The 14757-nt window shown below is 31.2% G+C and overlaps 1 long non-coding RNA gene across 1 annotated transcript; it reads left to right on the top strand.

Moving 5' to 3' along the window:
* Positions 1-2488: 2488 nt before the first annotated feature.
* Positions 2489-4176, top strand: LOC127720739 (uncharacterized). The gene is made up of 2 exons (XR_007990976.1): positions 2489-2752; positions 3602-4176. It is a non-coding gene; the product is annotated as an uncharacterized LOC127720739 (long non-coding RNA).
* The last annotated feature ends 10581 nt before the right edge of the window (positions 4177-14757 follow it).

The raw sequence follows: 14757 nt of genomic DNA, 5'->3' as shown, positions 1-14757 counted from the left end.
ACTGAAAACGCCATGGCAATTTTGCCGACATTTTATGAAGATTATCTATCTTGACTATAAAGCTTGAATGTGATAATATGCAGGATTCTATTTGTATTTAGTTTTGAAAGCTGAACATCAACATTCATGATTAAAGGAACTAAAGGTTCGAATTTTATAACACTCTTTTGGGGTAAAGAATTTGGATGCAACAAGTTTAGTAATTGTTTTTTTTTTTAAATACTATCCTATCCCAGTCTCATGGGTTTTCGTACTATTAAGAATGCATTGTGACGTCAAAATTTCCATTGAAAAAGCATGCATAGTACAAATTCATATGACGTACGAAAACATATGATCTGACCATACATACCCGTTCAGGAACGCTCATACTCAAATGTCGAAAAGCCATCGACCTACATAATGTTTGGTGCAAAAATATTAAATTAGTCCTCCAATTAATATTAAGTTTAGGTAAAACGTTATACAGTTACCCAAAGTGTATTAAACGATGTTACAGTCACTTCAAGTCACTGATCAGAAACGAATATAAAAATCTATTTCAGCAATTTACCGGACTGTTGATGCATGCATAGACGTAAATATTTTTTCCTGTCAAAGGCACCCGGTTTTGCTCATTTAAATTTTAAGCGATTTTTTCAAATTTTTCGCTCAATTTCTACAGTCAAAATTTGAACATTGATAAACAACTGTTACCTTTTACTTAAAAAAGCGTGACATGTCATTGTCAACATAAAACATGGCTTCGACATGCCGACAATCAATGAAATTTTTGTACGATGCACCACCATTCAGAAGTGTATTTAGTGGTATTTGACATATTAAGTTGCGATGTCTATAGTTTATTTTGTAGATAGATGGTTGTACACTGCATTTTATCTTATCCCTAACGAGCGTCAATGCTGGCAGATCAAATGACGTTCGGTCTTAAATTGAATCACTATCCCTACTAAATGCAAGATTTCTTTCCAGAATATCTTGCTGTAAAACAAAAGAGTGCGAATACACCAAGGGAACATTCGAAAAAAGAACCCCAATAAAAACAGATATTAACCTCATGGTAAAATATAAAAGCGAAGAAAGGACAAACAACAATAAGAACACATTGCATATGGATATAACACCAAAGACTGAGGAACGCGAACTCCATTATTTACTGGAGGTAAACTCGGGTACTCCGGAATGATAAGCATTTTTGCTCCATTTATTAAATGTATATAGATTTTGCAATAAGAAAATCATACAAGCATGATTGTCTTCACCACACTGCGGTGAACCTAATGACATCAACACTCATATCCTGACTCATTAGATGATGATACGAATCACTAAACCATGTATAATAGGTCTCATATAACGCATTACAAGAAATATTTACGACTCCGTTGCATGATGAAGAAATGGATATTGATACAATGCATATCATAAATTATGACTCCGTAATCTGCATACACGGTTTGAAAAGTCATTTTGATGAAGGTCGAATGGCTTGATTAAACATTCTTTTGATTGTGCATGATATAACTAGGAAATAGCTTTAAAATGTACAATGTACTAATGGTGTTACACGTATGGATGGAATGAAGTCTTAACTACAAAGTTATAACTGGGCTCTTGCAATGTAAACCATCCAGTATTTCCTTTAACATTTTCTCTACTGGATTGAATTAGCCTGATTTCTCCGGATTTTTTTTATCTCTAATACTTTTGTCATATTCGATTTTTGTCAAAAACGAAAATCTTTGATTAAAATCGCGTCTACACTTGTTAGTAGTTGCCTTATGTCATATCATAATGTTTTTATATTTGTGGAATAAAAGGTTGATGCCAGAATTTGATAATTTCGGTTATTATTTATTCACAATTGTTTCGACTAAGGGTGATTTAAAGTTTAAAATATTGTAAGGACACCTGTCTACAGAGGTCTGTTGGTCTCCTCTAAAGTATACATATTGGAATTGACATAAAATAGATCCAACCAACCGTATTACGGAATGAAACCACTACAGCCACAGCTAAGCGGGTCAAACATGCACATACTGAAATAATTTATAAGTTCTTTGTTAAATATAAAACGAAAGACTATCAAAATAAGGAAGAAACGGGTTTTTTTTTTTACTGCCTAACTTACTCAATGAAGTTATATATACTTGCCTAACGACAGCATTCACGTGCTAAGCTCTCCGGAAATGCCTAACATGACCTAAAGTACCAGTAACCGCAATACCGCGGCTTCAATCGTTAACTTGAACAGAGGAGTAGTATTCATTACAAGTAATTAATTACCAGATAGTTATATCAGAAACAATCAGGTTAATGTAAATAATAATTTTACAAAATTTACGATGTTTACGCATGGTCAAAATAGAAGAAATATGATCTGTTTTCCATATAGGAAGATCATCCAGTTATAAAATTGAAGTGTTGAATGAAATTTAAATTCCCATATAGGTGAGGTATCATTATCGTTTCGCCATCTCACCTTGTGACTATGTTTTAAAGAGTAATACAAATAAATCATTGAGGCGGTGAGGTGGTCGCTTTTTGAAGATTTTGTGGGCGGCGCTCCCCGTGAATACCCCCAACCTAGATGCATCAGAGATGACTTTTTAATTTGTAAATGGTATATAAATTGAAACGTCCATAACTGAAACATAATTCTAGAATAACAATGATGGACAGAAATATGATTTCAAAAATGTGTTGGACACTTTGTTGTATGTCCGCAGTGCTAGCTATTCCTGTAAGGAAGGTATGTACTATATAGCGTATTTTTATAAAAAAAAAATATGTTTTATTCATGCAGTTCTTCATCTGTTATTCATTTCTCAATCTTGATTCACAATCTTTATACGCATCGGACACATGAATATTATAACGTGTTGTTTTTTTTTTCCATTTTCTGTACAAATTTTTACAAAATTAATTATAGATACCATCAGATTCTTTCACAATATTTAAAACAAAATAATAGAAAGGATCTAAATGATACAACTTTATTTGTATGATAGGATTTTGCATCAGTCATTAGCGATTGATTACATGTGTTTGGCAAACATAATTATCATATACATTATTTCATTTCCCTTTTATATCTATTATACCTGTTCAAGATTTACTTCTTTTAATTTCATTTATAACTCTTTGCATTCTTTTTTACTTGATTTATTATTATTATTATTATTATTATTATTATTATTATTATTATTATTATTATACAAAATCACATTTTTTGGTTAAATTTTTCAATACGAATTAAGAGTAAAACGTGAAATTTTGACTTGATATAATACTATTCATAACAACAACAATAACAATAATAACATTAATTTAAATAATCATAATTTAAATAAATGAACATGATGAATAAAAAATACTTAACTAAATAAAACTTTAATAAAGCTAAACGAATAAGTAAAGACGCTAATAATTAAAATGATAATAATGATTATAATGGCAATCGATTTGAAAAGTAAAATTATGTAACTGTAACAAATGAAAATTAAAAAAAAGCATTACCTATAATGTTTATTTTATATGATATCATTAGTATCAATTCTATTTACTGTGTTTGTTATACATTGACTATTTTCTTTTTCAGAGAGATTTAACTGTAGAAGACGACCAACTGATATACTCGGACTTACAAGATAACATGTCACTCCTCGAAATAGAAAATGACATGTACAATGCTGAAATTTTAAAACAATATTTGGAATCACTAGATACATTAAAAATCGAAAATGACATACTATCAAGCTTACTTAACGATCAACTGTCAAGAAAAACAAAACAACCACGAAGATCAAGAAAACGGAATCTACGTATGGATCGTAATAGACGTTCTTTTGATTCAATATCGCATTCAACTGGTGGATTTAGCACTGCACAATTAACAGAGAATCCAACTTTACGGCGGTTGCGTGAACTAGCAGCTCGACATCAGCAGAGATTTTTATCAAGTACTAATAGACCTCATCTTCCAAATGGTATAGAGGTACTTTATCCAATTCTTCACCAAGGACAGAGATAACTGATTGCAGTTTTATTTTACCATCTGTGTTCATTCTTGCCATGACTTTCAAACTTACTCTAGTGATTCACCTGTCTCATGTATTTATTGGATATATTTATTGAACGTATGTATTTATTGAATAAAGTTGTTTTAAAATAATACACATTTGCGTTTTGTAAAATGTAGCCTTCTATAATACCATGCGTTGATAGGAAATTGCAATACTGGTCTCATTGTATAATGCTAACTGTGGAGTATTTATCTTCAAAAGAAAAGAGAAAGACAATGGAAACCAAACTTAAAACTCTTCCAAAAGTAAATCCAATAATTTTCTTTCAGATACACATTAAATCCTTTAATTCCTGCAGCCCATAAATGTGATTTTCGCAGAAAACATACGTTTTGCAATGGTTTATCAAAATGGTCATATATGACATATATGTTTTATATTAAATACATACGTTGTTACCAAGTACCAAGTATGCTTGATCAAATAACCATCTTAACGATAAAATTAATCATGAGTTATTCTTTTATTTCATTATAAGTCTTATTATATTTTGATATCTACCGTAAAACCCCAAAATGAATGTTAATTTTTTTTATTATTGTGTGAATATTTGGAATTAACCCTCACATCTTACAGGTTGCACTGTTACATGTGTCTCCGAAGTCACAGTACAATGTATTTCTTTTGATCCCGACAAACAAAACTGAGTAGATTTTTGAAATTTCCTCATAGTAGCTAGCTATAAAACCAGGTTTGATCCACCATTTTCTACATAAGGAAATGCCTGTACCAAGTCGGTAATATGACAATTGTTTTCCATTCGTTTGATGAGTTTTTGATTTTGCCATTTGATAAGGGACTTTCCGATTTTAATTTTTCTTGGAGTTCGGTATTTTTGTTATTTTAATTTTTTATTTAGTTTCATTTATGGTGGATACCATTAAGTGTGTATTTCTTAACCCTGTGTCATTTTCTTTCGAAAATACCCTTTGCAATGTACGTTGTATACTGATAAATACTCAATTCGTAATAAAACGTATCTAAAAACAACAAACCTTTGTGTACTAAATCAGATAACGCATTTTGAAACAAGAAAAAAAAATAAAACCTTTTGTAGAAATTAAACATTTATTGATTTTCATATCAATGAGCTAACTTTAAAAAAAATTAACATTACCAAGCAATTAATGTAATCACTGTTTCAACGGAATGCAATCACTTTCATTCCGGTTATAAATAAAATATCTTCAGATTTGGTTCAGAAAAAATGTGCCTTATATTTTTTTTGAAATGATAAAACGCATAAATAATATTTTATTGTTCAATTTAAAAGCAGAAGAAAATCAATGTGCAGGTAAATCACCATTTCTTCATCTCAAATTAAAATATAATTAAGTGCTTCTGTTTAAAAGGCAAATCTAAAGATATGATTTCGACTTCATTGCACGAAATGAGTGTGTAAAGTATAATTTCAGTGAATGATTTGTATGCTGGAGATTAATATAGTTGACTGAGACGCCAAATCAATTATGTTGGAGAGTAGCAAATCCTTAAATCCGTCTAGGCACAATTGTAGAATCAATGAACAATCTTAGTTGTCAATGTAGCGGTATTTGATTTTTTTATCTGACAACCCTGCATACCATCTGGTATCCACTTAAGGGAACTCTACCAGCACAAAACATAGGAGGCGTTGGTTCAGCAGCTCTTTATTTCTTTATTAATCTTAGTTCTAGTACAATTACCAAATTAGGTCAGTTAAATTTCAATCAAAAGATGAAACTTAATCTTACCAGTACCAAATCATTTGATATTGGTTTAAATAAAAGAACACTTGGAACTGTCAGTCCTCCAACATAAATACCGACACCAGTGCTCTGGATTCGTCGTAATACTTAACAAAATCAAGTGAAATCCAAACGGAGAGACACAGGGCCGTCCACAGGATATGCCTATTTTGCTAACCATTTGCTAACGATGTTTGTTTGTTTATCCAAAAACTTACAATATTTGAACTTTCAAGCTACATTCATACTTATACTTAACATTTTTAGACATGTATAAAGATATAAAGATGTGAATAAATTTAACAAATTGAGAGTATGTTTCGGCAATATTGAGAAGTTGTAAGAAACAAAAAACAAAAATAATATATCGCCTTCGTAAAATGTCTTAAAAGAGGGACGAAAGATTCTTAAATGTTATGATTAGAAATTAATTTGGTCGTCCTGTTGTGGTCTTTGGTAGAAAATCAAACCACCCCTCATAGTCTTTTCATATTATTTGTATTTATACATATGAGCTGAGTCGGATAGAAATGGACCTTATTCAAGTGTAAATATACATGTACATATATAAGACTTTGATTGATTTTGAAACATTCAAATACGAAATGAAAGATGAATTTTGGTCTGTTTTGTAGGGTCCTTCTATCAACTCAATTTCCAAACAGTTACAGACTTTTCATAGATATTTTTTTCAACCCGAAATAGGTTAACAAATGTATTGATATTCATTTGCGTAAGGTTGATTTCTTTCTAACTCATCTCATATATTGAAATTACACAATGAATAAGTATTTTTGTATATATAAAAACAACATCAACAAATTATAACGATGTTAATGATGTTACCTTTGAATAAAACGTATTTAATGTATCTATAGGAAAGACAGTGCATGCATGTTTTGAGCAATTTCGTATAATGCAATTTCTAAAATCATTGAGTCAATTGGCTTTGATAACCTTATTTGTAGATCATATAAATTATGCTCTTTTTATGACCTTTCCAATATAGCAATTGAACATATGTATAATGTAATCCGACTATAGCTAGTTCGATGCGTAATGAAAAACCCTAAATACGTGAACAAAGGATTTTGAAATATTCGCTTCAATTTGGTTTCAAATTTGAAAATCAACTCATTGGAATAGTAAATTGTAGAATACATTTGTGTTAGAAAAACTATTAATTTCGGATGCTAAGATGTGTTGTGGGATTGGTTGAAATAATAACTCTATTGAACAAACGCACACATTTTGGTTTCAGAAACGTTTAATTCAGATTTTCATATTAGTCAAATTAGAAGCGATACCATTGATAGTTTACTTTCGTCAGTCCGTGTAAATCATGTCGTCACGTCATGTAAGTAGGAAGTCAGACTATTCAATGGATCGATTAAAGTATATTATTTCCAGCATTTCACTTTAGAAATATTATTTCACTCACCCTAAAACAGAATGAACACAATTGTATAAGAAATTTGAAAGAGTTATACAGTGCATAAATGTAATATTCGCACGAATTTAATCAAATATACCTGTTCACCTTTAATGAACATCAACTTATTAATTAATGTTTATCATAAAAAGATATGTCTTTATAAAATAAACTAATTATAAGAAATTTGATTTCAATTTATCGAGCACTGCCTAGTTAAAAAGTCAATATTTCAATAACAACGCCGTCGATGGTTATACGGTATAACGAAGTTAAATTGTTGTAAAGGGTTCGTGACGTTTTCCGTCAGTCACGTGACCAGAAACACATCTTGTTCAATCTTGTTAATGAACATGTTTTTTTTTCTTGAAACATTAAATTTTCTTTGAAATTAATGTATCAAATGATCGGATGAAAGATCTCCCATAATATTAAAGTGAAAGAAAGCGTCATGCAAGAGCAAGATGAACATTCAAAGTTCTAAAGTATGTAAATGTACATGTTAGAAACTGATTAAATTTAATCTTAATAACATTTTTATAGGTTAAAGATTATAATGGTGATTTGAGTTCCTGAGAATTTTTGTAATAAACCTTGTAGAAGTAATTTTATCATTTTACCTAATTTATTGAATGAGCTAAGCCCTTAAGTATAAAAATGTATGCTTAGAAATAAATTAAAAACATGCAGCTGCAGCTGCAGCATTTTCAGGATAAAACCTGTAGTTCAAACAGGAACATAGATATTATTTGTTCCTTTTAGCTTTTAGTGGTGTTTTAGGTCTGATGAAATCGTGTTTTCATTGCAATAAATCTCTGTATGAGAGGAAGGTAACGCGTAAATTCACACCGATTTAACATATAATTCCACCTTATGTAATAATGCTGTATTTTGATTAGATGAGAAACATGGTATTTTTCACCAATTTCTATGTATTGAGATTTTCTTTTCTCTGCCGGGGTATTTGTCATTAGGAAATTCCATGTGCCGGGGTATTTTCTAGCAAATACCATGGCAGATGGGGATTACTATCTCTAAAAATAACCCAGAATTATTTCTAATCTAATAGGACAAATTTATGGTCATTCTTAATATACGGTTCCAAATGAAATATTTAGGATAAAAAACATCGTTATTGAATTTAGAGCGAATAACGTCAAAATTCCGCGAACCTGTACTTGTAATGACGTCATAAATAAAACTTAACGGAAACACATTGTCAACCAGTCATAAACATAAACTGGAATCCGCTTGTATTACGCTTCACTCAAACTGATGAACAAAGTGTAGTACTCAGCCGAGAACCAGCTTTTCATAAACAGGGATATATATATACGATCAGTGACTGCACATCAAAAATGATCAGAAATGATTTTACGGCCAATGCAATTTGACTGCGCAAATAGCACAGCTGCAGTATATACAAAAATTATACATTCAAGTAGAAACTCCATATGATACCTGATTACAATAAACTTTCTGAGGTCAAGATGGATACAAAGAACATTCGGTGGAATAAAACAATTATATCATGCTTACAAGGGGTATTTGCCAAAAATACCGGTTTCGAGGTAATCAAATTTCCCTCGCCTAACGGCTCTGGAAATATGTACTTCTCAACCGGTATTTTTGGCAAATACCCCTTGTAAGCATGATATATTTGTATAATAACGTTCAAACTTTAGAAGTACAATCACTGATAAATGTTTAATCAATTTAATAAAATAATCGATTAATTAAGTATGCATATAAATAAAGTATGATAAATTCAATGTTGTAGTGTATTCCAAAACAGATTCGAAAACCGAGAAATGTGTCCTCGATACAAGACGTTATAGAAAATGTCTAAACATTTCAATAATAACTGGCAATTCACAAACTGGTTGATCATTTAGGAATACGCCGTCGTAAAGGAATTTTCCCTACTTTGCAGTAAATCTATTTTTTCGCTACGGTCATTCATGATTTTTCGTTACATATCTTGTAATTCGCGTTTTTGTCTTTCTTTGTTGTATTTTCCAAAAGTTGCTTGTTTTTGGTCTTTCCGATGTCATGTCTGTCATTTGAATATACATAAAGTCTTGAAAAATTTATTTCATATTATTTTTGTCTGCGACAAGGCGGATTAAGAAGTCCTTCATATTTCTCTTCCGGCCTACGTTTTATCAGAACAAAAATAGAAAACTGCAGGTTGAAAAAAAAACAATAGCAAAACGTTTGCAAAAAAGCCGATTACTGACAGTAACTGTCCAACATATCCGACTACTGACAATTGGTGCTCTAAAATATCCGATTACTGACAGTTGGTGTTCAAAAATATCCTATTACTGACAGTTGGTGTTCCAAAATAGCCGATTACTGACATTGTTTGTATCAAAATGGCCGATTACTGACAGTTTTTCCCTAAATAACCAATAATTGACAGTGTCTGTATCAATCATTTATTGCACACTGTATAGGTTTTTACCGCGAACAAGTACAAATGCTCGTGTGGTTTATTCCTTGAATGCCTACATTCTTTAATCTGCCGACAAAATGCAGGTAAAAATATGTTGGAATTCAAAGAACAGTTTCTGATAAAAATTTAATGAAGTCAAAACAAAAACTTATTATAATTCGTCAAAGTAAGCTTTGTCTTCCAATCAAAATTAAAGGTAATATCACCATTCTTCTGTTTGCTATGAAGAATCTTTTTTGGGTATATATTGGTGGCCTTCTGCAAGGCAAAATTTCAGTCCCTATCCAACTTATCCTGATTTTCCAGTGGCATTTCAAATTTCCCGCCCTTCATCCCGATCGACCCTTATTGTAGGACCTTTACCTATTGTATGAATTGTTAGTTTGTTCCCGTCGTGAACAGACATCATTCGTAAATATAGCTCAACATGCAGACTTCTTATACGTTCAGGTATTTCACATCCAATTTTTTATGGAAATATTCTTTATAAAGCACAAAAATGTCAGTATTCACCTCTGAAGCTAACAAAACCTTTAAATAGACTTATTAAGAAGGGATATAGTTACGATACTGTTGTCAGGTCATTAAAGATTGCATATTTTGGCGTTAATATTGATTCACTTATAGGGTCTTTGCATCGGCACTAAACACATTTATTTAAAAACCAGTTGTTGGCATGACACGGGTTATGTTCTTCTCATATATGTTATGATGGTATGATACTAAACCCCTAACGGGAAGGATTGTGCCTGATATTCATATGATGAAGACATAATCTTTCAATCAGTTTAATTGAAGTCTGGAGCTGGCATGTCAGTTAACTGCTAGTAGTCTGTTGTCATTTATGTATTATTGTCATTTTGTTTATTTTCTTTGGTTACATCTTCTGACATCAGACTCGGACTTCTCTTGAACTGAATTTTAATGTGCGTATTGTTATGCGTTTACTTTTCTACATTGGCTAGAGGTATAGGGGGAGGGTTGAGATCTCATAAACATGTTTAACCCCGCCGCATTTTTGCGCCTGTCCCAAGTCAGGAGCCTCTAGCCTTTGTCAGTCTTGTATTATTTTTAATTTTAGTTTCTTGTGTACAATTTGGAGTTTAGTATGGCGTTCATTATCACTGAACTAGTATATATATTTGTTTAGGGGCCAGCTGAAGGACGCCTCCGAGTGCGGGAATTTTTCACTGCATTGAAGACCTGTTGGTGACCTTCTGCTGTTGTCTGTTCTGTGGTCGGGTTGTTGTCTCTTTGACACATTCCCCATTTCCATTCTCAATTTTATGTATGCAATAAATGCCACTGGGCATGTAGCAACCAACAACCAATCATTAATCTGACAGATATCTAAGTAACAAATTATAGTACATAAATACAATACTTTATAAAATAAATTGAAGTATTGTTGCATACAGAAGAATGGATATTTATAAGGTGGTGTTGTATATAGGTCAGACGAAAAAACTAAAAGAACTTCAGAAAAATATAGGAACTTGTAGTATTGACAACTTAGTTATTAATTTTGCGATTCTTTGAGTCTTTTTTGTTGGGATGCATAAGATGTATTTGATACTGGTATATTCAAGTATTGTCACTTGCTTTCATTTCGGTATTTGGTAATTTCTCAAAATCAGTTTTCAATTTTATAGTGTAAAATTAAAATAAAATTTTATCTACGAATTGGCGTAAACATATACTAATTTTTTTGGCGCAAATGATACTAGGTTTTCTTAAACCTAGTGTCGCAAACGTATAATTATTGCCGCAAATGAGTTGTGGCACAAAGGGACTCATTTTTGGGGCAAACAGATTTTTGTATATAAAAAGATAAAGAACAAAAAAGAACCAACATATCAAAGCACATATTACAATCACATATGAATTATGCACACACATATTTAAAATTTACATAAATGGTCACATTTCACGAAGTTTTGTTTTAAATAGCAGTTCATTTCTGTAATTTCAAAAACATCTATAAATGCAACTCTTTTCATTTATTTGTTTCAATTTAATGTTTTTCAAGTTTTTTTTTTATCATTTTCCATATAATTCCATTCCATTTCGATAAGATTTTTATTGATATTTATATTTATAAATTTCTGAAGTTTGACTGTTAAGAAATCGTCAATACATATTCACTTGTGCGTAATATGCTAATCAATTCATTCTTAAATATGAATAATAGGGGCACAGGACGTTTGCGCTTTTTTTTACCTGTAACACGATAGGACATTTGCGCTCCAAACACTATGGACATTTGCGCTTTAAATTTTGATACACCTGTATTTAATTGACCGGACATTTGCGCTTTTTACCTATAGACGTCTATCTGTGATTTTAATAAACTGTAATAATTACATAAATAAATTCAACTTATATCTGTGCTTAGATACTTCACATTGACATAGTCTTAAACATAGAGTTTAAAGTTATAGACTAGTAAAGGAAATTTTTGTTTTATGTCACAATGGATTTTTATCATTGAATAACAGTCGGTTAATTACAATAAAATTCGTGATATTGATGAACAGGGACCTCATTCAATAGTTGAGAAAGAGAAACTAGAATATTTATTTGAAATGTGGGCGAAATACCAGCAGGTCAGATTACAAGAGCTAAATTTGTTCATTCCCTGAGCTTCAGATATCAAGCGAAAAATGACTTGTGATGACTATACACGTCTTTATGTCTTTAGAATATTAACTTTTAGCTATAGATAACAATATTAATGTGTTATAAAATAACTTTTAAACACGATTGTGCTTGAATTAATGACTATCAAACTTTTAACAATAATGACAATTATGACTTTAACTTTGCCAGGTCAAACCTACCGGTCCTAAGCCCGGATTAAAAAGGAAGGAATTCATAAGAAACAAATATTGTAAAAGCGCAAATTTCCAATGTAAAAAGGCGCAAATGCCCTATAAATTGAAGCGCAAATGTCCATTATTTAAAAAAGCGCAAATGTCCTATGAAAAAGCGCAAACGTCCCGCGGCAAATAATAGAAAGGTCCTTTTTGGTCATATAACTCGTCAACTGTATCGGTTTTCAATTATTCGGCTTTGAGTTTCCTGATGAAGGTAAATCCAGAAAAGAGCTTCTGACGTATAACATAATAAAATTTATCATTCTGTTTTTTTTTTAAATTTTTCTAATCCTTTCATATTAGTGATTTGATGGATCTTGTAAAAAATAACAAAACATGTGTAGACGTTGTATAGCATGGTTTAATTTCACAGATTTATACTACCGATATTTGAATCAGAATTTTTGAAATGTAAGCTGTCGACAATCTTTTAAATATATATAATTCTCTGTGACCTATAATGGTTTACTTTTATAAATTTTTACTTGGATGGAGAGTTGTCTCATTGGCACTCGTACCACATCTTCTTATATCTACTTAATGGTATTATATAATTTTATTTTTACCAGTTATCATTAATACACCTAAATGTTTTCTAATATATATGCTACAACACTTTTCGATCGTTTGTTGAAGGTTTTTCCGTAGCAAAATGGAACAAATGAAAAAAAATTCGTATAGATAAAAAGACATTTAAAGTTCTGATGTAAACATTTTTAGAAAATATAATACTTCTAAATTTAACCTGCTCGTCTGCATCCAACTATGAACTATTATTTTGCCGTCATTTTCATTCAATTCGTTCCTTTCCCATCATGATCTAAAGACCATTAAAATACAGTTTGAATATAATTCCCATTAATATTCATTTTCTCAGTATTACATATCCTGGTTCTTGGTGGGTTATTCCTTCATTTGGTATTTTTCGTATTTAAGTCTATTTGCCATGCATTTAGATATTTGTAACCAAAAGTCAAATTTTAATATAGAAATCTTTAATGAAAGTGCTAATAATGGACGGACATATGAATACGAGCAAATAACACACAAAAGAATGACGCATCGATTCTGCGAAAAACTCATGGGGTAGACAAGGTTATTAAACACCCCCGTAGCAGTACTAATCGCTTTAAAAAGGAAATAAGAAACGAGAATCCGTGAATACTGCTACGAGACATATAAACAAACATGTAGAACACTATAATCAAATAGGACATTAGAGGACATCATAAATTCACGTTGAATTTGTAATGACTATTGTGTTTGTTTCTCGTGTTGTTTGAAATTGAATTTGTTTATTTCTATTTCCTGTCCAATCAGAAAGCAAATCGATTTTTATACTGATAATATAGTCGCAACGTTTGTGAAATACAATTAGGAACTGTAAACATATTCAATGAACATTACATTTATTCAGTGTTACATTCACTTAAACCATTAAGTTAGGCAATTAGCAGATGTTTGTGCTGCAGCTGTTTGTGTACTGGAGGAGTAATGTCCTTTGTGGTAATTGGGATGATTCCAGGTTATTGTTCTTTGTGGTAATTACAATTATTTCGAAGTAGCAACTTTATATATGGATATTATCGGCTGTTATGGAATAGAAGGCTATGGTTTACCAATGCATGACACAAAATCACTACAAACACATGTATAAACCAAAGGCAAACAATGAAAAAAGAGATTTTATTACTAATCTTCCTCTGAAAGTCACAAATAGGCCTTCACAATTGAGCAAAAGTTCTCCATTGACAGCATTGTTTGAGCGGAGTTCTCTACTAGATAATTCTCTTGCCACATCTGTGCACATGTGTGTTAATGTCAGCAAATTATATCCGGAAAAGAAATCTATACAAGTACTGTCATAATTAGCCCAATAATCTCACTGAAAAATACAGAAAAAGTGCAAACATTTAGACAAACACAGATCACATCAATAGATATGTTAGATGATTTGGCAGGCAATTATGTATAAATATGGCAAATAATTCGGGCGGAAATGATGTAGCACACATAAGATAAGTTATGTCAAGAGTAAATAAGCAATATAATGAATTAATTAAAAAAAGTTTAAATAACAAAAGCATACATCTCAAGCACGGGAAAACGTTAACGTCGTTCACACAGCGCGAGAGACATCCTTCTCTGTTAGAATAATGTAAATGAAAGGATATGGTAA

The sequence above is a fragment of the Mytilus californianus genome, unplaced genomic scaffold, assembly GCF_021869535.1.
Source record: "Mytilus californianus isolate M0D057914Y unplaced genomic scaffold, xbMytCali1.0.p SCAF_11, whole genome shotgun sequence".
Taxonomy (NCBI): Eukaryota; Metazoa; Mollusca; class Bivalvia; order Mytilida; family Mytilidae; genus Mytilus; species Mytilus californianus.
This window is presented reverse-complemented; position numbering and strand designations above follow the sequence as displayed.